Source organism: Mauremys reevesii, linkage group 5 (genome assembly GCF_016161935.1).
Source record: "Mauremys reevesii isolate NIE-2019 linkage group 5, ASM1616193v1, whole genome shotgun sequence".
NCBI classification, from domain to species: domain Eukaryota; kingdom Metazoa; phylum Chordata; order Testudines; family Geoemydidae; genus Mauremys; species Mauremys reevesii.
The window spans coordinates 1,897,639-1,924,912 of NC_052627.1; the positions used below are offsets into that span (position 1 = coordinate 1,897,639).

The window sequence follows — 27,274 nt, forward strand, 5'->3', positions numbered from 1 at the left end:
TTATTATTTTTACAGTGCAAATAGTTGGAATAAAAAATATAAAGTGAGCACTGTACACTTTGTATTCTGTGTTGAAATTGAAATCAATATATTTGAAAATGTAGAAAAAATCCAAAAATATTGAATGCATTTCTATTGGTATTCTATTGTTTAACAATGCGATTAAAACTGTGATTAATCTAGTAGCTGAAAGCCCATACCGTCGTACGAATGTGGCAGTTGGGGCAAGCAATCCCTCATATGTGCAGTCTCCCACCTACAAACTATTAAATTGATGCATGCAAATTAGCTGCAGAGTAAGGATGGTAATTGGATGAGTTACCTCTGATATCACAATGGTCTAGGCCTCTGGACATGGCATTGATACATACCTTACTGTGCCTGTACACTGAATGGGTGTAATTTATAAAGTTAAAGTGGCTGAGAACTTAAAAATGTATGGTAACAGACGGTGATGACTGAACCTGATCTGAACAAAAAGAGTGCTTAACCATACGTGCAGATACTTCCATCACTTCACACTGACTCTCACATTCTAGGCTTCAGAGAGAGACAGTGACAATCCTGGTGTTTTATTAGATTATACTGTACAGGATGATTATTTTTAAATTATTGTATGCAGAGCAAAGCACATTAAAAAACAAACTATGGCTTTTGCTTTTTTTTTTTTTTTTAAACTTCTGGGACATTCTTCTCTCTGCTCAAGATACGAGTTATTCCCATTGGCTTCAGTAGGTATTAGTTGTATCAAGGCAGGGCCTACCAAGACCAGCAGGGGAATTCTCCCCATGTTTGATATACAAGGTGATGAACACGCTTGGCTCCACTCCAGCACAGCATTTAAGCACATCAGTAGACTCGCTGACTTCAAGGGCTTTGCTGGATCTGAAGCAGAGTGCTCAACATCTGGCTGGACTGAGCCCCAAGGATATGGGCAGTCAGAAATTAGCAATTTCAAAGCTAACAGTTATTCTTCTGAGTGAAAAATTAAGTATAACAAGTGATCTCTTGACACAAAAATAGCCCTGATTTAATGATCACAATGAATCATTGTGGGAAAACTTGAAAGGAAGCTAAAGATTTTGAACAAGAAAAAGGGCCCAAATTTTCAAAATAGGAACTGAAATCCATAACTGGTAACCTACATATGTGGCCTGAGATTGGCTACTTTTGAGAAGCCACCAACTGTAATCATTCTCTGGTGAAGCGCACATACCACAGAAGTCTCATTCCCAGTGTTTTTCTCTTGTTCTATGGAATTAATAGTCTGCAAATTACCTTGACTCAGCGGGTGCATCCATTTCTGAAGAGTTATTAAACCCTACGTAAATTCAAGCCATGGGTCTACACACTTCCTCTACGAAACGCACTAAAAATTCTTCTTGATAACACAGTAAGTAAAGTTTGGAGTTTTTCCAACCTAGCTGTTTTCATGTTATGAGGTAACAAACGCATTAGGAAACTTTTCCCTTCTCAGAATATTGCTGTATCTGATTACAATCCAGACTTTAAGAAAAGTCAGAGTTCCCTGGCAGGTGGGTTTAGTTTTGTTTCATTTTAGGTGGCCAGGAAAAATCTAAGTTATAATGAAAGGCACAGTGAGACTACTTTAACTACATAATTAAAGGTTTGTCTTCACTCTAGTATAATAAAGGATTTAAATAAAAATTTTAATTACTAGAGTTAAGAAAAGGAGAAAATATATTCAATAGACATATTAGGTATTGCTGAAAGTAAACAAATTACTTTGAAAGCAACAAATAAGTAAGTAATATTTTAACCAAGTTCAGCCTAGAGCCCCCAATCAGAGTCCAGGGTCGAACAATGCTAGATGTTATAGATGCATTGTCATTTTACTCCATGTATGTTCCACAAAGCTTACAATCACTGTTCTCATGAAAAATTACTTTATTGCCTAAAATAATACATATCCACCTACATGGTCCAATAGTTTTCAACCTAATACTAATTAATATTAGGGCTGTGAAACTATTAAAAAAATTAATCATGAGATTAAAAAAATCATGAGATTAATCAAAATTTGAATTGCACTGTTAAACAATAGAATACCATTTATTTAAATATTTTTGGATATTTCTACATTTTCAAATATATTGATTTCAATCACAACACAGAAAACAAAGAGCTCTCTTGATATTTTTAATTACAATATTTGCACTGTAAAAAACAAAAGAAATAGTATTTTTCAATTCACTTCACACAAGTACTGTTGTGCACTTTTATCGTGAAAGTGCAATTTACAAATGTAAAAGTATTCTTTTTACATAGCTACACTCAAAAATAAAACAATGTAAAACTTTACAGCCTACACATCCACTCAGTCCTACTTCTTGTTCAGCCAATCGCCAAGACAAACAAGTTTGTTTACATTTACAGAAGATAATACTGTTCCCCTTCTTATTTACAATGAAACCTGAAAATGAGAATAAGTGTTCACGTGGCACTGATGTAGCTGGCGTAGCAAGGTATTTATGTGCCAGATATACTAAACAGTTATATGCGCCTTCATACTTCAATCACCATTCCAGAGGACCAGGCTTCCATGCTGAAGACGGGTTCTGCTCAATAACGATCGAAAGCAGTGAGGCCTGACGGACATTCACTTCCATCATCTGAGTCAAATGTCACCAAGAGAAAGTTGATTTTCATTTTAGGTGGTTCAAGCTCTGTAGTTTCTGAATCAGAATGTTGCTCCTTTAAGACTTCTGACAGCATGTTCTACACCTTGTCCCTCAGATTTTGGAAGGCACTTCAGATTCTTAAACCTTGGGTTGAGTGCTGTAGCTATCTTTATAAATTTCATATTGGTACCTTCTTTGAGTTTTGTCAAATCTGCAATGAAAGTATTCTTAAAAATGGAACATATGCTGGGTCGTCATCTGAGACTGCCATAAATAACATGAAATATATAGCAGAACGCGGGTAAAACCACAGAGCAGAAGACATACAGTTCTCCCACAAGGAGTTCGGTCACAAACTTAATTAATGCATTTTTTTTTTAAACGAGTGTCATCAGCCTGGAACCATGTCCTCTGGAAGGGGGGCTGAAGCATGAAAGGGCATACAAATATTTAGCATATCTGGCATATAAATACCTTGCAATGACAGCTACAAAAGTGCCATGTGAGTGCCTGTTCTCATTTTCAGGTGACACTGTAAATAAGAAATGGGCAGCATTATCTGCCGTAAATGTAAACAAGTTTGTCTTAGCGATTGGCTGAACAAGAAGTAGGACTGAGTGGACTTGTAGGCTCTAAAATTTTATATTTTTTTGTTTTTGAGTGCAGTTATGTAACAAAAAAACCCATTTATAAGTTGCACTTTCATGATTAAAGTGATTGCACCATAGTACTTGTATGAAGTGAACTGAAAAATACTATTTCTTTTATCTTTTTTATAGTGCAAATATTTGTATTCAAAAATAATATAAAGTGAGCACTGTACACTTTGTATTCTGTGTTGTAACTGAAATCAATATATTTGAAAATGTGAAAAAACATCCAAAAATAATTATAAATTGAAATTGGCATTATTGTTTAACTGAGATCAATCATGATTAATTTTTAATCAAGTTAATTTGTTTTGATTAATCATTTGAGTTAACTGCAACTGACAGCCTAATTAATATATTTTATATTTTGATTCTACAAATTTTGTATCCTTTGTAATCTTAACACTCGGTTATTAATCATCAAGAACAGTCATTGCACTAGAAATTGCATTGTGAATTAGAAATTTACACAAATGACCAGAAGATTTACTTCAATACTGAAATTAATGTGTTATTAAGAACAAATTCAAGGAAGACATACCAAGCATACTTCATTTCATAGTTTGCACAAGTTCAGATTAGTTTTAATTATTCAGAGTTCTTCACAATGAAGAATATTAAATTTAGTGAAGGATATTTTACAACAGTAATCAAGTCTCAGCAATCTAGCACCTCACTACAGCACTATGCTATTAAATCTTTGCTGAGAAATTGGGCAAATCCACTGGGTTTGAAGCAGTTATCAGGTTTGTGGATTTGACAACTGAAAATTAATAAAGTACTACTAGAAAATTAAAACTATACTACGAAAATTAGGGAGAAATGTCTGAAAACTTAGAGTGAAAACAATTTCACATTTCTCCTCTGAAAAAAATAATTACCGTATATACTCGTTCATAAGCCGAATATTTTTGGTAAAAAAAATGCGTCAAAAAACGGGGGTCATCTTTTAAACAGGTCTACACAAAAATTTGATGGTTTTAAACTCTATGGAATCAGTGGATTGAATATCTAATACACTGTCAAGTATCAGAGGGGTAGCCATGTTAGTCTGGATCTGTAAAAAGTGACAAAGAATCCTGTGGCACCTTATAGACTAACAGACATATTGGAGCACAAGCTTTCATAGGTGAATACTCACTTCGTCAGATGCATGTAGTGGAAGTTTTGTTTCATTTACCTAGGGAGCATCCGCAGGCATAGAGACCCTCAGCTCCTCCCCGTGGCCGCAGTTTGCTGTTCACAGCCAATGAGAACTGCGGAAAGTGGCAGCCACTTCCCATTGGCTGGGAATGGTGAACCGCGACCACAGGAAAGAGCTGAGGGGCTCCATGCCTGCGGACACTCCAGGCAAACAAAACATCCCGACCTGCCAGCCAAAGTTTGCTGACCCATTTATTGATGTCAATTCTGCAGCCTTTTAAAGTTGCAAAGGCTTTGTTTAAATGAGTGGCTTGAAATGAATACTAAAAGAGCAGTGCTGCAGATCTGCATGACATTTGACCCATGGATTTCACAAAATGCTATACCTTACAAGCCAATCAGAAAAATACAATGAACGATAGTACTATAGCACTGGTGTCAGTCCACTACCGTGTAATTTGATCTCTTTATGCATTTCTACCAATGGACCTCATAAGTCTCGAGCCAATATAATGTACAGAATCGATGGAATCTCTAATAAAATGTAAATAGCCTGTTATCGCCACAGACATGCCAATCTACAGGGCTGCTTTGAAATAAACAAAGAACAATAATAATTTGACAGTGATAAAGCAAGTGACATTCCTATAGAAAGTCCTGCAAAATCTATAACTATAATACATTTTCATGTTAGTATTTAAAATGAATGGTGAAATCAAAAGAAAATGGTCGGTTTATGTATCATTCAAACTTAAAGTTGTTGAATATGCAGAAGCAAACAATAACTGCACTGCTGCTCGTGAATTCGGTATCAACGAGAAGCAAGTAAGAGAACGGCGAAAAAAATAAAACACTAAAAGACATGCCAAGAAGCAAGAAAAAATGTCCAATGAGGTGTGCTTCATTTCCTAAGCTGGAGAAAGATCTCAATAATTGGGTTGTTGAATGTCGACAAAATCGGTACATTGTCACTAGAACTAGAATTTCTCTGTGTGCTCTGCAAATGTCGAAAGACAAATGCAAGTCAGTAAAGCTATCAATGTTTGTCGCATCAGCGAGTTGGTGTACTCGCTCCATGAACCGTCATGCTCTGTCTTCGCCAGTGAACAAAAATAGCGCAAAAGCTGCTGAGAGATCTGGAAGAAAAAAAATTGAATCTTTCCAAAGGTTTATTATAAAATATCGAAAGGAATATGCATTTGAACTGTCACAAATAGGAAATATGGACGAAACGCCAATGACATTCGATCTCCCGAGCAACAGTAACTGATGGTGAAAAAACCACTGGCCATGAAAAAAATCCATTTTACAGCGGTTTTATCGCATTTGGCAAATGGATCAAAGCTCTCTCCTGTTATTTTTAAAAGAAAAACCTTGCCTAAAAACATGAAATTTCCTGCTTGTGTCATCATACGTGCACACGAAAAGGGATGGATGGATGAAAATGGGACTACTGAATGGCTGGAAAAAGTGTGGAATAAGAGACCAGGAGCACTTTTCAAGAAACCTGCTATGCTCGTTTGAGACATGTTCAGGGCACACAAGACGGATGAGGTGAAAAATGTGGCCAAAAATATGAAAACTTCTTTGGCTGTAATACCTGGAGGCTTAACTTCAGTTCTACAACCGCTTTATGTCTACCTGAACAAACTCTTTAAAGACAGGCTACGCAAAATATGATCTGAATGGATGTGCTCAAACATGGCAAAGCTGACAAAAGGTGGGAATCTTATGAAGCCCAAAATCAATCTGGTCGTCCAGTGGGTCAAGGACGCATGGGTGTCCATTCCCTCGGAAATGATAGAAAAATCATTTCGGAAATGCTGTATCAGCAATGCACTCAACGGGTCAGAAGATGATGCCATATTTGATGATGACACAGAGGCTGAAGATGAGAAGGAATCTGAGTCTGAAGACGACACTGCCGACATCTATGACGACAATGCAGGTGCAGCTGTGACTGAAGCTGAGTTTAATGAACTGTTTGGTGAATTAGAGACTGATTCAGACTTTGAAGGATTTTAAGACTTTTTAAAGTCTCATATTGTTCTAAGTTTTCTTTTAAATATCCATTTACTGATTTTAAATATTGATTGTAATTTTGAAGGTGAATACATATTTGTTCCATTATTATAACAAAAACAACATGTTTTTGGTTAGATTATATTAAAATAATTCTAGCAAAACTTTTGAGTGTTTCTTGTGATGCCAACTTTTAAAATATAGCAGGGGTCGGAAAACTTTGGTTCCTGGCCCATCAGGAGATATACCTATCCTATCTCATAGAACTGGAAGGGACCCTGAAAGGTCATTGAGTCCAGCTCCCTGCCTTCACTAGCAGGACCAAGTACTGATTTTTGCCCCAGATCCCTAAGTGGCCCCCTTAAGGGCTGAACTCACAAGCCTGGGTTTAGGAGGCCAATGCTCAAACCACTGAGCTATCCCTCCCCCCAGGGTAAGCTGCTGGCGGGTCAGGATGTTTTGTTTACCTGGAGCATTCACAGTCACAGAGCCCCTCAGCTCCCAGTGGCCACGGTTTGCCATTCCCAGCCAATGGGAGCTGCAGGAAATGGGAGCTGAGGGGCTCTGTGACTGTCAACTTTCCAGGGAAACAAAATGTCCAGGCCCACTAACAGCTTATCCTAACGAGCCAGGAGCCAGAGTTTGTCAACCCCTGAAATATAGGTCGGCTTATGAAAGGGTCATACAGTTTTTGCTATTTTTATCTTGGGGTGTCGGCTTATAAACGAACGGGCTAATGAACGAGTACATACGGTAGTTATAATTATGAGCATCTTTGAAGAATTCTATATACTCTAAAGTTACAGGTTTTCAACCATTTGTCCCTAGTAGTTTACTATTAATAGCATAATTTCTATTGTATATTTGTCTGTTTGCATGTACAAACTTATTTTTAGCTGAAATCATAATATATGCATTGGAGTAACTGGGTAATACCAAGGAAAATAAATTATAGTCTTGACCTTTTAGCTTTATTGATCCATTATTAAATCATCCCTAGCTGCAGCCCCAAGTCCTATATGTTTGATAATTATATTGCAGACTTTAGTTGCCTTAGTTTTTGACTTATAATTTCATACCCTAGAAGTGTTGCAGAGTATACAATTTTCTCAACAATGATTGATTTTGTAAATAATTACTTAACTGAACATCTGCCACTAGAGGCAGTGTTTTCTGTTGTCAAGGTCACAGAAAGTATACAAGAGACACCCAGGCTATGTCCACACTAGCATTTTTGTCGGAAAACTTTGTCAGTCAAGGGGGTGAAGAAAAAAAAAACAAAAAACACACCCCTGATCGACATACGTTTCATTGACAAAAGCACCGGTGTGGACAGCACTATGTCAGCGGGAGAGGCTCTCCTGCCAACATAGGTACCACTGCTCGTTGGGGGTGGTTGAATTATGCCGATGGGGTAGCTTTGTCCCATCAGCATAGAGCAGCTACACAAGAGACCTGACAGCAGTGCAGCTGTAGTGGTACAGCTGTGCCGCTGTAAGGTCTGTGGTGTAAACACAGCCACAGTATTGTATCAGATATGAACACCTAACACCAGATTTCAGTTCTGTCAAATTATAATGCTTTGGGGAGGAGCTGAAAATAGTATTAACAAAATTATTTCACATTTAGCAATAGATGCTGAATACCCACACTAATTAGAATAAAGAGGATATTCAGAACAAAGTAAAAGCTATCCAGTTCCACACACACCCCAACACACACACACACACACACACGACACTGTGATGTCAAGACACTACTCTAGCATGATATCCCAGCATGCCAGTTATGTCATTATGATGCTGGCAGACCAGGTGCCAGCTCATGACAAGGCCTCTAGGCCTAACTGAACGCTGACAAATGCAGAGCTGAAAACCAGTCAGGCCCACCTTTGTGTTAGCACTGTGAAAACAGATGTTAAGTTTGTAAGAGCAATAAAGAATCCTGTGGCACCTTATAGACTAACAGACGTTCTGCAGCATGAGCTTTCGTGGGTGAATACTTCTTCTTCAGATGCAATCTTCTATCTATTCTATCTAGAAGTGGGTATTCACCCACCAAAGCTCATGCTGCAGAACGCCTGTTAGTTAGTAAGGTGCCTTTTACAGGCTTTATTGAACAAGTTTGTAAGAATGTGTTTAGTGCTTAGACTCGATGAAATGCTTGTAGGATGCTGCATATAATATCTGTAGCCCATGGTATAAAGTTATATTGAGTTTTTGCATTGAAAATCTCTGTGTAACTCCCCTAACAGGAAAGTATTAAATGTAAAGTGTTCGTCCTGTCCACAAGAAGGACCATTGAAACCAAATGAGCCAGTGTCTGAGCACTTTAAAGCGCTACTGTAGACAGGCTCCCAGTGCTGGGAGCTAATCCCCTCGTAGAGGTGGATTACCAGGAGTGCTGAGAGCTCTCTCTCCCAGCACTCGCGTGCGACCACACTTACACTTCAAAGTGCTGCTGCGGGAGGGTTTCTGCGGCAGCGGTTTGAAGTTTCCAGTGTAGACATACCCCAACACCCATGAAGAAAAGATGAACACAAACACTTGTCCCACCAGTCTGAACTCGGTGGGAAGGAGAAAAAAATCCCTGACTAGAAGGAACTGTATTACTATGCTGCTTGGAATCTGGAGATGACAATACTTCTAAGCATAAGCAAGGAATTCCAAGCCACTGGGCTTGGGTTAGCGCTAACGTACATAGAAAGCTTGCATATCACAGCAGCTTCTATTACTTTTTGGAACCTAAGACTAACTCGTTTGTAGCTATGTTTGCCTGCTTTAAACTTGTAGATATCTCTCATTCTTTTTCTTAGTTAATAAATCTTCAGTTTATTATAAGACTGACGACAAGCACTCTCTTTGGTGTGAGATCTAAGGTGCAACTGACCTGGTGCTTTGGGACTGGGAGCAACCTGAATACTTACTGAATACAGACTGACTTGCTTCTTGACAGTCTGCCCTGAGGTTAGCACTCACACTCATGAGCTATTCCAGACAGCTTGACAGTAATAATTAATTAAAACCTCATTAAAACAACCTAGATGAGGTCAGGTACTTTAAACGCTCCAGATGAGGTCTCTGGTATCTATGTTGTCACCAGTATAATCCACACTTGTATGTAAGTGGAAGTCAGCTTGATGACAGGAAACTGGATGTTGCAGGACCACAGAGGAAAGAAGATGAAGTTTTAGTTAATGCACTGAACACTTCCAGTTAGTTTCCGGCCCAATCCAACAAAGCACTCCAGCACCAGCGTGCTAAACTTTAAGCATGTCTTCCCAGAAATAAGAACTGATGGGCCACAGAACATGGCTAGATTGCTAAAACAGTACTAAAAATCTCTGAACAATAATACCAAAAATAAATTCTACTCTATATTATATTCAGGTTCTCACACCACTCCTATCACCATAGCACCTGAAGGTTCTTCCAGTAGTATTAAGCAACATGACAAGCAACTATATGAGAGAGACAAGCTGGGTGAGGTCTTATGTTTTATTAGGCCAACTTCTGTTGGTGAGAGAGACAAGCTTTCAAGCTTACACAGAGCTCTTCTTCAGGTTTGGGAAACTAGCGCTCTAACTTGCTGGCTCAGGGTTGTGAAAAATCACCCCCGAGTGCAGCAAGTCTGAGCACTTTAAAACGCTAGTGTAGACAGGCTCCCAGTGCTGGGAGCTAATCCCCTCGTAGAGGTGGATTACCAGGAGTGCTGAAGAGCTCTCTCTCAGCGCTCACGCGTGACCACACTTGCACTTCAAAGTGCTGCTGCAGGAGGGTTCCTGCGGCAGCGGTTTGAAGTTTCCAGTGTAGACATACCCCAAGGGTCACGGCTAAAGACAAGATATGCTAAACAATCTGTTCAAAAGTAGTTAACACATATTTCAAGGGACCATTTGATGTGAAGTGGCCTTGTTAACATCCCTCCAGTCATAGAGAGGAATGGGGCGGGGTCACAGATTGTTGTAATAAGGCATAAATTCAGTGTCTCTATTCAGTCCATGATTCTTAGTGTCTATCAAAGCTAAAGTCTCCCAAATAGGTTTGTTTGTTTATTTTTTTAACAAAAGTGGCACTGGGTTTTGGGGGGAAAACGGAGACAAACAGGAAGCCACCTCACCCCCATGCTGCTTGCAATACACGGCAATCCCTTCCAACCACAGCCACAGCACGTTTCAAGAAGTGTGGGTGTGACACCCAGATTTCACCAAAGGGGTCGGATTACTTGTTGAATTGTTTGTGGTTCAAGGGCTTGCGCTGAAAACTTACCCCGTTTCTCCCAGGTGGCTCTATGCGATACCACTCTGCTGAGGGGAACAGAGGCAGAAAGGAAGCAGATGCTACAAGCATCTGGGTACAGACCTGGTCCTTATGTTGCAATGCTCTGTGCTGCAATGATGCCAGAAGAGTTCATACCGGAGCGACATGGGAAAGCGTCCTACCGCAGTGGACGAAATAAGGAAACCCTTCCCAGAAACCTTCTGCAAAAGACTGCAGTGTACCTCCACGAAAGTTTCCTAGAGATCTCCATTGAGGATTCCTGGGCCATCCCCATGCACATAAACAGTTTTCTTCTGAGACATAGCTGGAGCGGCCACCGATACCCACTACACCTACTTTTTTGTTCAGATTAAACATTGAAAATAATAGCATGCAACTTCTACAGTTTGACTGGAAATGTGTACTCCCCAGAGGTACATTCCCCAGCATCACACACTACCCATTGCTACCCAGCCGCCAACTAGTCCTGTGAAGGGATGGGCTCCAGGGTTAAAAACAGTTCTTGGTGGTCAGGGAGAATGGATCCTCCACTTGCCTGCCTCTCATTCCCCTCTTCCTCATCAAAAATGTCCTCCTCGTTGCTGCTCAAGGTCGCCCGGGGCTCCTGGGAGGTCTCCACTGAGAATTTTGGGGTAGTGGTGGAGTCGCCACCAAGAATCGCATGCAGCTCCTCATAAAAGTGGCATGTCTGTGGGGCAGAACCAGAACGACTATTCGCCTCCCTTGTCTTCTGGTATGCTTGCCGAAGCGCCTTTATTTTCACGCGGCACTGCTGCGTGTCCCTCATGTAGCCCTTCTCCCCTATCCCCCAAACCATCTTAGCATAGATGTCAGCGTTTCTTCTGCTGGATTGGAGCTCTGCCTGCACAGACAATTCTCCCCACACAGGAATAAGATCCACCACCTCCTGTGTACTCCATGCTGGAGTGTGTGTTTGCAGCCTTGAATCTCCATGATCAGCTGTACAGGCGAGCTCTCCACGCTGATCAAATAGGAAATGAAAAATCAAAAGTTGCCAGGGCTTTAACAGGGGAGCGGCTGTTTCCTGTGTACCTGGCTGACGTGCAGTGGAATTGAAAGTGCTCTGCAAAGCATTCACAGCAGAGCGCTGTGGGACACCTCCTGGAAGCCAATTTCATTTGAATTACACAAGGCAGTGTCTAAACTGTCTCCATGTCAATCCGTGGATGTTGAATCAAGTGCTACACCTCTCGTGGAGATGAAGCATAGAAGTCAACTTTACAGGCCACTTAGGTCAGTGGAAGGAACTAGGTAGTGTAGACATGTACATTATTAGATCGACTTAACATGGCTTCTGTCGACTTAACTTTGTAGCATAGACCAGGCCCCAGACCTGAAAAACAAGCTCGAAAGTTTGTCTCTCTCACCAACCAAACTTGATCCAATAAACGATATCACCACACCCACCTTGTCTGTCTAATCTCCTGGGACCAACACAGCTATAACTCCTCTGCATAACGCATGTTTATGGGCAGTTCTTCCCTTCTTTCTCCCTTCTTCTGACCAGGGGAAAATTTATGTGGATTTTTTTTAAATTATATATTATGAACCAGGTTTTTGTTTTGTTTTTAGTGATTGACAGGTTGAAGAAGAAATAAAATATTATAACATGTAAATTCTGAAGCACTTAGAGGACAGGAAAGTGATCAGGAACAGTCAGCATGGATTCACCAAAGGCAAGTCATGCCAGACTAACCTAATTGCCTTCTATGATGAGATAACTGGGTCTGTGGATGAGGGGAAAGCAGTGGATGCGTTATTCTTTGACTTTAGCAAAGCTTTTAATATGATCTCCCACAGTATTTTTGCCAGCAAGTTAAAGAAGTATGGGCTGGATGATTGGACTATAAGGTGGATAGAAAGCTGGCTAGATCGTCGGGCTCAACGGGTAGTGATCAATGGCTCCATGTCTAGTTGGCAGACGGTTTCAAGTGGAGTGCCCCAAGGGTCGGTCCTGGGGCCGGTTTTGTTCAGTATCTTCATTAATGATCTGGAGGATGGCGTGGACTGCACTCTCAGCAAGTTTGTAGATGACACTAAACTTGGAGGAGTGGTAGATACGCTGGAGGGTAGGGATAGGATATAGAGGGACCTAGACAAATTAGAGGACTGGGCCAAAAGAAACTTGAGGTGGTTCAACAAGGACAAGTGCAGAGTCCTGTACTCAGGACGGAAGAATCCCATTCACTCTTACAGACTAGGGACCGAATGGAAGGACCTAGAGGTTACAATGGACGAGAAGCTGGATATGAGTCAACAGTGTGCCCTTGTTGCCAAGAAGGGTAACGGCATTTGGGGATGTATAAGTAGGGACATTGCCAGCAGATCGAGGGATGTGATCATTCCCCTCTATTCAACACTGGCGAGGCCTCATCTGGAGTACTGTGTCCAGTTTTGGGCCCCACACTACAAGAAGGATGTGGAAAAATTGGAAAAGAGTCCAGCGGAGGGCAACAAAAATGATTAGGGGGCTGGAGCACATGACTTATGAGGAGAGGCTGAGGGAACTGGGATTGTTTAGTCTGCGGAAGAATGAGGGGGGATATGATAGCTGCTTTCAACTACCTGAAAGGGGGTTCCAAAGAGGATGGATCTAGACTGTACTCAGTGGTACCTGATGACAGAACAAGGAGTAATGGTCTCAAGTTGCAGTGCAGGAGGTTTAGGTTGGATATTAAGAAAAGCTTTTTCACTAGGACGATGAAAGCACTGGAATGGGTTACCTAGGGAGGTGGTGGAATCTCCTTCCTTAGAGGTTTTTAAGGCCCGGCTTGACAAAGCCCTGGCTGGGATGATTTAGTTGGGAACTGGTCCTGCTTTGAGCAGGGGGTTGGACTAGATGACCTCCTGAGGTCCCTTCCAACCCTGATATTCTATGATTCTATGAAATTATAGTAAAACGGCCTAGTGACTTTCATGTTTCTTTTTCCATGTAAGAAATCATAAGCTGTCATCACATACCCAAGATAAATAACCACCTCTTAAGATGGAATATGAGAAATCTGACATTTCCCCAGAACTGCTGTCAGTGAGTGACCTGTGATAAAAGTAAGTGAATTTCCCCGATCAAATTTCGATTCTATAAATTAGAACTGCGCAAAAATATATAGTATTCAAGAAGTTCGTTACCTTCAGTTGACTCTTAGAACAGGAAATTTCCAACAAAATTTTTCCTCCACTTGCTTCTTAAGGTAGTTTTGTATTACAATGTAATTATGCTGCTTTCATTGTGAATTATATTGAAGTCTGACTTAAAATGTGCCTGTTACAGTGTTTTAATATGCATAAGTTAGTTTAACTTCTATGCCAGGGAAGATAATGGAGCAAGTAATTAACTTGCAAAAACTTGGAAGGTGGTAAGGTGATAGGGAATAGCCAGCATGGATTTGTAAAGAACAAATCATGTCAAACCAATCTGATAGCTTTCTTTGATAGGATAACGAGTCTTGTGGATAAGGGAGAAGCGGTGGGTGTGGTATACCTAAACTTTAGTAAGGCATTTGATACGGTCTCGCATGATATTCTTATAGATAAACTAAGCAAATACAATGTAGATGGGGCTACTATAAGGTGGGTGCCTAACTGGCTGGATAACCGTACTCAGAGAGTAGCTATTAATGGTTCCCAATCCTGCTGAAAAGGTATAACAAGTGGGGTTCCGCGGGGGTCTGGTTTGGGACCGGCTCTGTTCAATATCTTCATCAACGACTTAGATATTGGCATAGAAAGTACGCTTATTAAGTTTGCAGTTGATACCAAACTGGGAGGGATTGCAACTGCTTTGGAGGACAGGGTCATAATTCAAAATGATCTGGACAAATTGGAGAAATGGTCTGAGATAAACCGGATGAAGTTTAATAAAGACAAATGCAAAGTGCTCCACTTAGGAAGGAACAATCAGTTTCACACATACAAAATGGGAAGAGACTGTCTAGGAAGGAGTACTGCAGAAAGGGATCTAGGAGTCATAGTGGACCACAAGCTAAATATGAGTCAACAGTGTGATGCTGTTGCAAAAAAAGCAAATGTGATTCTGGGACGCATTAACAGGTGTGTTGTGAGCAAGACACGAGAAGTCATTCTTCCGCTCTACTCTGCGCTGGTCAGGCCTCAACTGGAGTATTGTGTGCAGTTCTGGGCACCGCATTTCAAGAAAGATGTGGAGAAATTGGAGAGGGTCCAGAGAAGAGCAACAAGAATGATTAAAGGTCTAGAGAACATGACCTATGAAGGAAGGCTGAAAGAATTGGGTTTGTTTAGTTTGGAAAAGAGAAGACTGAGAGGGGACATGATAGCAGTTTTCAGGTATCTAAAAGGGTGTCATCAGGAGGAGGGAGAAAACTTGTTCACCTCAGCCTCTAAGCATAGAACAAGAAGCAATGGGCTTAAACTGCAGCAAGGGAGGTTTAGGTTGGACATTAGGAAAAAGTTCCTAACTGTCCAGGTGGTTAAACACTGGAATAAATTGCCTAGGGAGTTTGTGGAATCTCCATCTCTGGAGATATTTAAGAGTAGGTTCGATAAATGTCTATCAGGGATGGTCTAGACAGTATTTGGTCCTGCCATGAGGGCAGGAGACTGGACTCGATGACCTCTCGAGGTCCCTTCCAGTCCTAGAGTCTATGAATCTATGAATAATTATAGTCACTACTGAAATATCCACTTGAGTAGAAAATTTAGTCAGTTCAGACATAGCTATTAAAAAAATATCCATTCAATCAGTGGTATCACATTAAGAAGCCTCTTCACACATTAGTAGAAATCAACAGCTCTTCTGATAGTAATTTAAGGCTTTTAAAATACATAAGTAGTAGTATTTTAAGTCAAACATAAAAATCAGCAGTAGTATCTCATCCTCCTCCATGATTAACTGTGTATTAAAGACAATGTTAAGAAGTGTGGCACACCTTCAGTATAGTAGAGGTCAACCCAACTTCTTCCAGAATCAGAAAGCATACGTCAGAAATGCATTACCTCTACCTGGAGCTCCTACTTCAAATCTTGTATGGGGTATACCCTTTGACTGAAGATTTATAAATCAAAGCATCCAGAACAAAAATTCTTAAACCTGAAAGCTGCAGATCCCAAATATAAAGAGAACATACAGACTACTGCTAGAAGGGAAAGAGTGGGGTTTTGGTGGGGTTTTTTCCTTTTCTTTTGTTTGTTTGGGTTTTTTTTTGGGGGGGGGGGGGGGAGACCTAGAGGGCAGGGCCACTGGGTAGGGGCTGCTCGGGCCACCAGGGCAGGTGGAAGGTTTGCTGCAACTCCGCACAGCTGCCCACCTGGCAGCTCTGAGCTGCTCCCCTGGACAGAGCCGGATTGGAGAGAGCCATGCTGACAGCTGTGGGGAACCTGGGTCCTTCCCACCTGCCCTGGGTGCGGGGCAGGGACAGGGGCTACTTGGGCCCCCTTCCCAGAGCAGACGGAGGGTCTGGCACGGCTCCCCACAGCTGGCAACATGGCTCTCCCTGACCCGGGTCCGGCCGGGGATGGGGACAGTTTGGAGCTGCAGCCTAGCCATGGTAAGAGCTGGACAGGCAGCTGTGGGCACGGAGGACCCTCCACTTGCCCTGGATGTGGGGGCCGAGCAGCCCCCAGGCAGCTCCACAGGTCTCCCCTCTCCCCCCACCAGGCCAGCATTGAGCCCAGATGGGGAGCCATGGCAGACCCTCCACCTGCCTGTGGGGGAGGGGAGGGCCTGAGAGCAGCCCCGGCAGTGTCCCCACCCCGGCTGAGAACAAGTGGAGGGTCCGTGACTCCGCGCAGGGTCCCCACAGCTTCCCGCCCAGCTCTCCCTGACTGGGCTCTGGTGGGGGATGCCTCAGAGCCTCAGCCTGGCCCCCAGTGTAGAGCCCTGCAAATCCGTGGATATCCGCAGATAATTTTGGCAGATAGTGGATCAGATGCAGAAACATATTTGTGTATCCGTGCAGGGCTCTACTGGTTGGGGAACAGGCTGAGTGAGGAGATGCACAGGAGTTAAGGGGAATGGGGACATGCTAACAGAGAAGCACAGAGTCTGTTGCTATTAGAGTACACTCCTCTTCAAAGCATAGAACAGGGGTCGGCAACCTTTCAGCAGTGCTGGGCCGAGTCTTCATTTATTCACTTTAAGTCAAGGTTTTGTGTGCCGGTAATACATTTTAACGTTTTTAGAAGGGCTCTTCCTATAAGTCTATAATATAGAACTGAACTATTGTTGTATATAAAGTAAATATGGTTTTTAAAAGGTTTAAGCAGCTTCATTTAAAATTAAATTAAAATGCAGAGCCCCCAAGATCGGTGGCCAGGACCCGGGCAGTGTGAGTGCCGCTGAAAATCAGCTCGCCATAGGTTGCCTACCCCTGGCCTAGAATATGTTGTCTGTGCAACCTTAATTCAAGTATCTTGTGCATATGCTCTCTGATACAATTTTCCCCCCACAGGACATCTGCCTCATGCGCAGCATGCAATGGACAGTGCTGAAGCAATCAATCTGGATTGTGTAATAAATGAGGCTGTTGTCAGCTGGACCCTTATCTCATTTGTTGCAGAAGTTGGAAGGCTCAAAGGGAATGTAGGAAGAGAGAATGGTGTCATGGTTAAGATAACGCATTGTCACACAGGAGAACACCAGTCCTTCCCAAGCTCTACCACAGAATTTCTGATGCTTGGCAAGTCACTTAAAACTAAGCTTTTCACAGGTGGCCACAAATTGCATTCCTCATTTTCTCTCTGCCAAACTTGACACACATGGGCCTGATTTGTAGAAGTGCTAAAATGCAAGTTAAGTCAATGGGAGCTGTACTTTGAACAGAAAGGGCTATAAAAATACTGCAAAATCAGACTTTAGATGTCTCCGACTGGGCACAAAGTTAGCTGATCCTTTTGATCTTAGTCTCTCTGTGCCTCAGTTCCTCCATCTATAAAATGGGAGTAATACTACCTCACAGGGGTGTTGTAAAGATAAATTCATTAGTGTTTGTGAAGAACTTCAGATAATACAGTGTTAAGCAACTCAGAAAAGCCAGTGAGGAAATTAATAATTTGGTATTCAACACAGGGTTTGAATAGTGTGTAGTATGCAGTAAATAAGACCTGGGGCCATACATTGAACAATATATTGAATAGATCATTAAGTGAGCAGCATCTATTCTGTGCACCACATGAGGCAAGGATTCTGTTGGGGAAATAGTATATGACCATGTGAACACAGAATGTGCCAATGCATGGGTACAAGGGGTATGAGTTAAAATTGTACAAGAAATCTGAATATGGCATTTGCTAATTTTTGAATGCTTGACCTTACTAGACAACCAACGCATTTTTTTTAAATATAATTCATATTAAGAGTCCCTGCATGTGAGGGTGGCCACTGAGATCATCATTCTTTTTGTAGAATGTGAATTTACCAGAGAGGAGGTGGCCTCACTGTCCATTGCAAATGGACTGGAACTTCTGTTCACAGCCCCTTTACCTTCCTAAATCCAAGAGCTACAGCTACTTTCCCTTGGTCAAGAACTACCTGTAATACTACCGCCTGCCTTCTTAGCCTAGGAATGAAGCCAGAGAGCTATTAGGGAAGCATACCCTGTATTTAATACCATACAAAAGGAACTGTAGTCAAAGGCCACTCTCAGGCCATCTAAAAGTCTCCATTCAAGCTTCTTCTTGCTATCTGCTTCCATATAGGCACTGTGCCCTATCGCTGGTCACACAAGAGGAAACTATCTACATCTGAAGGAAGAATGCTTCCTCCCAATTTAGATACTATGCTGACCAACTAAGGGCTGTGAGATAAAGAAAATAATGGCCTATTGGTAATTACTGGAATTTAAAGTGCTACCAAATGAATTATTTAAAAGAGTTTATTAAGTACATTAGACAATTCTATTATCTCCCCTTTTTATATTTGATTTTAAAGAAATTCATTAAAATGAGCTGTGGGAAGAAAATTCATATTATCCATCCACCCGCCCTCCTGTTTCTCCCCCTCCCCTCACAACATAACGGAATAGCAAAAAAATATTTTATTCACCCACAAGAGGCTAAGTGCTAGAAAAATATTTTTTAAAAGATCTGACAAAGTGTCAGAGGGAAATGCGTGAGTTTAAGTACTCGAACACCATTTAGACCAGAGGTCTCAAACTCAAATGACCACAAGGGCCACGTGAGGACTAGTACATTGGCCCGAGGGCCGCATCACTGACACACACACCCCCCCGCTGCCCTTGGCCCCGCCCCCACTCCACTCCTTCCATGAGGCCCCGCCCCTGCCCCGCCTCTTCCCACCCCTTCCCTGCCCCCATTCCAACCTCTTCCCCGAAATCCCCATCCCAACTCTTCCCCCTCCCTGCCCCCAGGGTGCAGGAGGGGTGTGGGATGTGGCAGGGGCTCAGGACAGGGAGTTGGGGTGTGGGGTGCAGGAGGGGTGAGGGGTGCGGCGGGGGTCAGGGTGCAGCAGGGGGCTCAGGGCGAGGGGGTTGAGGTGTAAGAGGGATGCAGGGTGTGGCAAGGGGTCAGGGTAAGGGGTGCAGCAAGGGGGCTCAGAGTGCAGGGTGTGGCAGGAGGCTCAGGGCAGTGGGTTGGGGTGCAGGAGGGGTACGGTGTGTGACAGGGGTTCAGGGCGCGGCACAGGGCTCAGGGCAGGGGGTCGGGGTGCAGCAGGGGCTCGGGGGGCAGGCTCTGGCCCAACGCGCACTGGGGGCAGGGCAGGCTCCCTGCCTGCCTGCCCTGTCCCCGTGCCACTCCGAGAAGTGGCCGGAACCTAGGAGAGGAGGGGCATAGGGGTCTGTGTGTTTGTTGCTTCAGGCGCCACCCCCAGCAGCTCCCATTGGCCGGGAATGGGGAACTGCGGCCAATGGGAGCTGCTGGGGGGCGCTGCCTGAAGCAAGAGCAACACACAGAAACCTGTGCCCTCCCCCGACCCCTTTCCCACATTCCAGCCGCTTCCTGGAGCGGTGTGGGGGCAGGGCTAGGAGGCAGGCAGAGAGCCTGCCCTTCCCCCAGTGCACATCGGGTTGGAGCCACTCTAGGTAAACGCTGGGGGAGGGTGGGGGGGGCCGCGAGGAGTTCGCGGGCCGCGTGTTTGAGACACTCCTAAATTCAGTAAGATTGCTAGTCAGCTTCAACAGCTAAAGGCATAGGTCTAGAACCCCAGAATGAGAGCTCTATTACAACTTACACCTCTGAAGAACTGAAAACTTCTATGTTGTAAGAGCATTACTATGTACTTCTCTGAATTTTATAATTAAGAAATATAGGACCATCTAAAAGTCAGAACATCACGAGCAAAAGGTAACTGATTGTGATGTTTCAGAAGTACTAGAGTTAAGAGGCACCTCACAACCACCTGCTCTTAGCATGAGAAATCTTCATCTGTGCCTGCTGCTGGTCAGTTCCCCAACACCACCGCCAGTGTCTAGCAACACTGTCTCTTTACAGGTTAACCATAGGTGCACTCCAACCCCCGAGTCCTCTGAGCATCTCCCTAGAGTGCCCAGCCCCGATCCACTAGACTCTCACAGAATTATCAGATCCTCTGCTCCCAAAGGAGCACTACACCACCGTGTATCAGTTATACTGTAGAACACAGCTCCACTTAACACACAGTACTTACATATGTTTATAGAGAAAAGAAGTATAAGCTTATTTACCAAAGAACAGAGATTCAAATGATAGCAAGTAGAAATAGTGGAAAGAAGGGACACACAAAATAAAACAAGCATACAAGAACCTAAAGTTAACCAATAAGCCCCTGTCGTGTCAGAGCAAAAGCATACCCCAAATCCTTCCAACATATTACAGCCAGATTTTGCTGTGATCTTCTGTTCAGGAAACAAGCACATCACACTCTTGCCTCCTCAGTGGAAAGATCCAGAATCTGTCTATGGCTAGTTATGGCCTGAAAATCTATTGTGTGCCCTAACAAACAGGATAACCTCCATTGCTTTCTGCTTTCCTCTCTAGGGTCTTCCATGGAGATTTTACAATCACTTGATTAGCATTTTGTCCAGACTGTAAATGGATGTCCACTGAGAACTATACAATATTCAATGTACGTGTAGATAAATCTCTCTTGCCTGAAAGACACCTGTTTGTCACCTTTTCTGGTGACCAGCCCCAAGTCACAGATCTTAAGAACATAATTTTCAGTATTTATACACACACAAATCCTTACCCATTACCCCTACATATATTTCATTCATCAGAGGGGTAGCCGTGTTAGTCTGGTTCTGTAGAAGCAGCAAAGAATCCTGTGGCACCTTATAGACTAACAGATGTTTTGCAGCATGAGCTTTCGTGGGTGAATACCCACTTCTTCGGATGCAAGCAGTGGAAATTTCCAGGGGCAGATGTGTATATATAAGCAAGCAAGAAGCAAGCTAGAGATAACGAGGTTAGATCAATCAGGGAGGATGGGGCCCTGTTCCAGCAGCTGAGGTGTGAAAACCAAGGGAGGAGAAACTGGTTCTGTAATTGGCAAGCCATTCACAGTCTTTGTTTAGTCCTAAACTGATGGTGTCAAATTTGCAGATGAACTGGAGCTCAGCAGTTTCTCTTTGGAGTCTGGTCCTAAAGTTTTTTTGCTGTAGGATGGCCACCTTAAAATCTGCTATTGTGTGGCCAGGGAGGTTGAAGTGTTCTCCTACAGGTTTTTGTATATTGCCATTCCTAATGTCTGATTTGTGTCCATTTATCCTTTTCCTTAGAGACTGTCCAGTTTGGCCGATGTACATAGCAGAGGGGCATTGCTGGCATATGATGGCATATATTACATTGGTGGACGTGCAGGTGAATGAACCGGTGATGGTGTGGCTGATCTGGTTAGGTCCTGTGATGGTGTTGCTGGTGTAGATATGTGGGCAGAGTTGGCATCGAGGTTTGTTGCATGGATTGGTTCCTGAGCTAGAGTTACTATGGTGCAGTGTGCAGTTACTGGTGAGAATATGCTTCAGGTTGGCAGGTTGTCTGTGGGCGAGGACTGGCCTGCCACCCAAGGCCTGTGAAAGTGTGGGATCATTGTCCAGGATGGGTTGTAGATCCCTGATGATGCGTTGGAGGGGTTTTAGCTGGGGACTGTATGTGATGGCCAGTGGAGTCCTGTTGGTTTCTTTCTTGGGCTTGTCTTGCAGTAGGAGGCTTCTGGGTACACATCTGGCTCTGTTGATCTGTTTCCTTATTTCCTCATGTGGGTACTGTAGTCTTGAGAATGCTTGGTGGAGATTTTCTAAGTGTTGGTCTCTGTCTGCTGGGTTAGCGCAGATACGGTTGTACCTCAGTGCTTGGCTGTAGACAATGGATCTTGTGGTGTGCCCGGGATGGAAGCTGGAGGCATGAAGGTAGGCATAGCGATCGGTAGGTTTTCGGTATAGGGTGGTGTTAATGTGACCACCACTTATTTGCACCGTGGTGTCTAGGAAGTGGACCTCCCGTGTAGATAGGTCCAGGCTGAGGTTGATGGAGGGGTGGAAGCTGTTGAAATCATGGTGGAATTTTTCCAGAGTCTCCTTCCCATGGGTCCAGATGATGAAGATGTCATCAATGTAGCGTAGGTAGAGAAGGGGCGTGAGTGGACGGGAGCTGAGGAAGCGTTGTTCCAGGTCGGCCATAAAAATATTGGCATATTGTGGGGCCATGCGGGTGCCCATAGCGGTGCCACTGATCTGGAGATATATATTGTCATTAAATTTGAAATAGTTGTGTGTGAGGATAAAGGCACAGAGCTCAGCAACCAGTTGTGCTGTGGCATCATCAGGGATACTGTTCCTGACAGCTTGTATTCCATCAGTGTGTGGGATGTTTGTGTAGAGAGCCTCTACATCCATGGTGGCTAGGATGGTGTTTTCTGGAAGGTCACCAATGCATTGTAGTTTCCTCAGGAAATCAGTGGTGTCACAGAGATAGCTGGGAGTGCTGGTAACATAGGGTCTGAGTAGAGAGTCCACATATCCAGACAGTCCTTCAGTTGTGATTATGAGGACAGTCCTTCATTGTGATTATGAGGACAAACCTGACTCAGGTTCTCATTAGAGACCTTACATTACACACTTTACCAAAACCTCTGTGCCCTCTGCCAGCTGGCACCAAGAGGTCGCTGGTTCACACTGAGGTAGAACTATTTCAAGCAGAGAGTGAAATTACCAAGAAAGGCAACTGAACCTAAGAGCCTAACTGATGCCAAAAGAAAGTTCCTCCCCTCTCCTTGGAGCGCAAAGAGTAACAGATACAGTGGAAAAAATGAAGGTGGAACCAGAGAGCAAGCAAAAATAGGCAGGCACTCTTGAACAGATGGTTTGGACTGTTAAAACGTATGTGTATTATTAAAAGTGAATTGCTGTACCTCTTCAAGTATAGTAGCAACAAAAGAACCATGGAGGCTTAAAAATAAAGGGTTAGCATTCAAAGTAAAACTAAAGTATGTACAAAATAAGATGCTTGCAAGCTCTGGTGCTATTGTAATTCATGGATATGAATGCTCACTATATCAAAAGCTGTGCTTTGCATGGCTCCATTATACCAAAGACTCTATTTGCCAATCTAACATACACTCATAATGCACACCAATGGGACTGACAGAACATATAACACCTGATCAACCTTTATGCAAAGTTTTAACTCTTATAAACTAAATAATACATGCACCATCACTGGAGATTTCTCCCTCAGTGGTATCCATCGGGCTGGTTCTAGCACCCTCTTCTGTATAAGGGGCCCAGCCAGCCCCAGACCCTCTCAGTTCCCTCTTGCCAGCTAACTCTGACAGAGGGACAGGAGAGTGGGTCGTGGAATGGACATGAGCAACACATCTCAAACAACAACAGTTATAGGAAGGTTAGTAGCTGTTTTTTCTTCAAGTGCTTGCTCATGTCCGTTCCACATTAGGTGACTCCTAAGATACCTCAGATACCACTTGGGAGATCATGGACATGTGAATTGTAATATTGCTCTACCAAACTAGGCATCATCCCTAGCCTGATGGGTGATGCATAGTTGGAGGAGAGAGTACGTATCAACGACCAGGTCACTGCTGGGACCTGGTCCAGAAACACTGCTGATAAAGCCTGAGCTCTCATCAAATGGGCTGCCAAGATGGTAGGCGGTGGGGCACCCAACTGCTCATAGCACGAATGCAAGAAGAGATTGAGGAAGAAATTCTGAGCCGAGACCAGTAGGCCTTTCATCCTGTTTGCTACTGATACAAAATGCTGCATGGACTTATGGAATGGTTTGGTTCTTTCAATGTAGAAGGTGAGGGTGCGTCTAACATCCAGCATGTGTAGACAATGCTCCTCTGTTTTCTTGTGTGTTTTTTTCCAGAAGAAAACAGGGAGGAAACTAGCCTGATTACTATGAAATTGCGAGACCACCTTTGGGAGGAATGCTGGGTGGGAGCGCAGTTGAACCTTGTCCTTAAAGAACACCATAAACGGGGGTTCTGACATAAGAACCTTGATCTCAGAGACCCTCCTGATCAAGGTAATCGCTACCAGGAAGGCAACCTTTCCAGGAGAGATACGACAGAGGGCACGCTGCCAGTGGCTCAAAGGGAGGGTCCGTGAGTCTTGACAGGACCAGGTTTGGGTCCCATGGTGGGATGCATTTATGAATTTGATGGTAAAGTCTCTCTCATCTCTTAAGGAGATCTCATGCGAGAAGACAGATCTACTGTCCACCAGAGACTGGAAGGCGCAGACTGCTGATAAACGCACCTTAATGGATGAAATGGCTAATCCCTGTTGTTTCAGATGGAGCAAGTATTCCAGCATGAACTGAAGGGGCTGGTGATAGGCCTTGTTGGGAAGACCACCCCAAGAAACGCTTCTACTTGGCTAGGTAAGATGCTCTAGTAGTTGGTTTCCTACTACCTAGCAAGATCTGGTGGACTTGTTCTGAGTAGGCCAGCTCCACCGGATTCAACCATGCAGCTTCCATACAGTTAGGTGGCGAACCCTGAAGTTCAGGTGGAACAAACAGCTGTGATATTCCGAGATCAGGTCCAGGACGAGCACAAGCAACAGTGGGGTCGCTTCTGACAGATCCAGCAGCATGCCGAACCAGGGTTGGTGTCGCCATACAGGGGCTATAAGAATAAGCTATATCTTGCTTGACTTTCAGAAGGACCTTGTGTACCAGAGGAATGGGGGGGGGGGGGGGTGAGAGGGGGCTGAAAACACGTAGAACAGGAGCTTTGGCCACAGGAGAAGAACGGTGTCAGAGAGAGAACTCACTCCTTCTTGTCTGTTGATGTAAAACATGGCTGCTGTTTTGTTCATGTGCACTCATACAACCTTGCCCGTGACTGGAGTAGGAACACCTGGCATGCTAAGCAGACCACTCTGTGCTCTCTGATGTTTATGTGCAAAGAGAGCTCTTCCTCGGCACCCTGAGTCCTGAGGTGCTCAAGGTGAGCCCCCCCACCCCCATACACACACTAGATCGGACGCGTCCAAAATTAGGGATACTGAAGGGGGGGGAGTGATGAAGGGAACACCTGCACCCACTGATCGGGGATCCCTCCACCAGTAGAGGGAAGCAACCAGGACTGTAAGAACCGAGTCCAAGTGGTGACGATTTGGTGAGTACACCGAGGCCAGCCTAGCTTGAAGGGGTCTGAGGCATAGTCCTGCGTGCCGTACCATGTAAGCGCACGCAGCCATGTGACTTAAGAGTCTGAGGCAAAAACAGGCTGTTGTGACCAGGTGGGCTTGACCTTGGATATCAGCGCCGACACTGTCTGGAACAGAGACTCTGGGTGGAATCGAGCACTCCCCCAAATAAACTCTAACCTCTAGATGGGGATGAGAGTTGACTTTTGCTCATTTATCACTAGGCCCAGGGCATGGAAGGTAGTCAAGGGCAGCATACCAGCCCACTGGATCCAGGGAAGGAATAATAGAGGCCAGGGACACCATGCAGAACCTCAGCTTCTCGAGATAACAGTTGAGGAGAGACAGATCTAGGATTGGTCGAAAACCCCCTTTGGCCTTCAGGATTACGAAACAGCAGAAGTAAAATCCTTTCCTTTCAGGTTCTGAGGCACCTGCTCCATAGGCTCTACCTTCAGGAAGGCTTGCATCTCCTGGTCTAGAAGTTGCTCATGAGAAGGGTCCCTGAAGAGGGATGGGTCCAGGGGGGCGAGAAATCTGAAGGGTGTAACCTTTCTCCACCTTATTCAGCATCCAACGATCAAAGGTGATGAAGAACCATGCCGGGCTGAAGTATAAGAGTCGGCCTGAAAACAAAGGGGGGCAGGATCCAGGATGGGAATTGATATAATGCCCTCAGGTGCCACTTCAAAAGTTCTGGTTGGGGACTCCCAGATATTTGTGAAATCCCAGTAGTGTGGTTGAGGTGGAGGGGGGTAATTGTCTACACTTATAACCACTGTCCATTTTTTTAAACAGGTCTTGGTGAGGTGCCGGAGCCAAGAAGCGGGCTTGATGGTGCCGGAAAATAAATGCCCACGTATCTGATGGTAGCCCTGGAATCTTTCAGACCATGGAGCTTTGAATTCATCTGCTCCGAAAAGAGGGAGATTCCCTCAAAGGGAAGATCTTGGATGGACTGCTGAACCTCTGGAGGCAGCCTCAAGGATTGGAGCCAAGCACCTTTCTCATGACCACAGCTGATGCCATTGTTCCAGCCACCGTGTCAGCTGTGTCTATGGTTGCCTGGAGGGAGGATCTGGCTATGGTCTTCCATTCCTCCATCAGAATGAACTCTTGCCTGGACTCATGTAGTAAAGATTCCTTAAACTTTGCCATGGAGTCCCAGATGTTATAATCATACCTCCCAAGCAAGGCTTGCTGGTTGGATATGTGAAACTGTAATCCACCAATAGAATAAATCTTTCTAACAAATAGGTCTAGCTTTTTTGAGTCCTTTTGCTTGGGGGTCATGCCTTGCAGCCCTTGCTTCTCTCTTTCATTGGCCACCTTGCCTACCTCTTTCATTGGGAAAGGGGCGGGAATATAGGTATTGATACCTCTTGGCATGAACACTGTCCTACTTCTCAGCTCTTTTTGAGGGGTATGGCCACCCTTGATGGTACTGCCGTGGCCGAAATGTCAATCAGGCTGTGTGAGGACTCTAAGCACCTACACCTCTAGCCCCAGGTTAGAAGCCACCCTTTTCAAAACTTCTGGTGAGCTCTAAAATTGTCCTGCGACACCGAGCTGCTCGGTCCCAAGACAGCTTCTTCTGAGGAGGAGGCGGCGTGCACCAGCAGGAGGCCTTCCTCCTTCCAACCCTGATATTCTATGATTCTTCTTCTGCACCGACCACATCACACAGGCCTAAATCCCGAGTGTCAGTAACGTGTTCATTAATGGAGTCCAGGCCAGGTGCTGGATGGTGTGGTGAAGGAGCCTTTCTCTCGGACACCACTGAGTATGAATGGCTGGAAGGCAGTCCCAGTCCCAGTGGAAAATCCCATGGATTCCAAAATGGCCAATGGACCTGCAACGGCCATTGTCCTCCGGGCCAGGCACCTGGGGGGGTGGGGGCACCCACATCAAGATCCAGTAGGAGG

The 27,274-nt window shown here is 44.0% G+C and overlaps 1 protein-coding gene across 2 annotated transcripts in view; it reads right to left on the bottom strand.

Annotated features, from left to right (window-relative positions):
• TNKS (tankyrase) overlaps positions 1-27,274 on the bottom strand; it is a 332,035-nt gene that overhangs the window by 232,763 nt on the left and 71,998 nt on the right. The window lies entirely within an intron of this gene.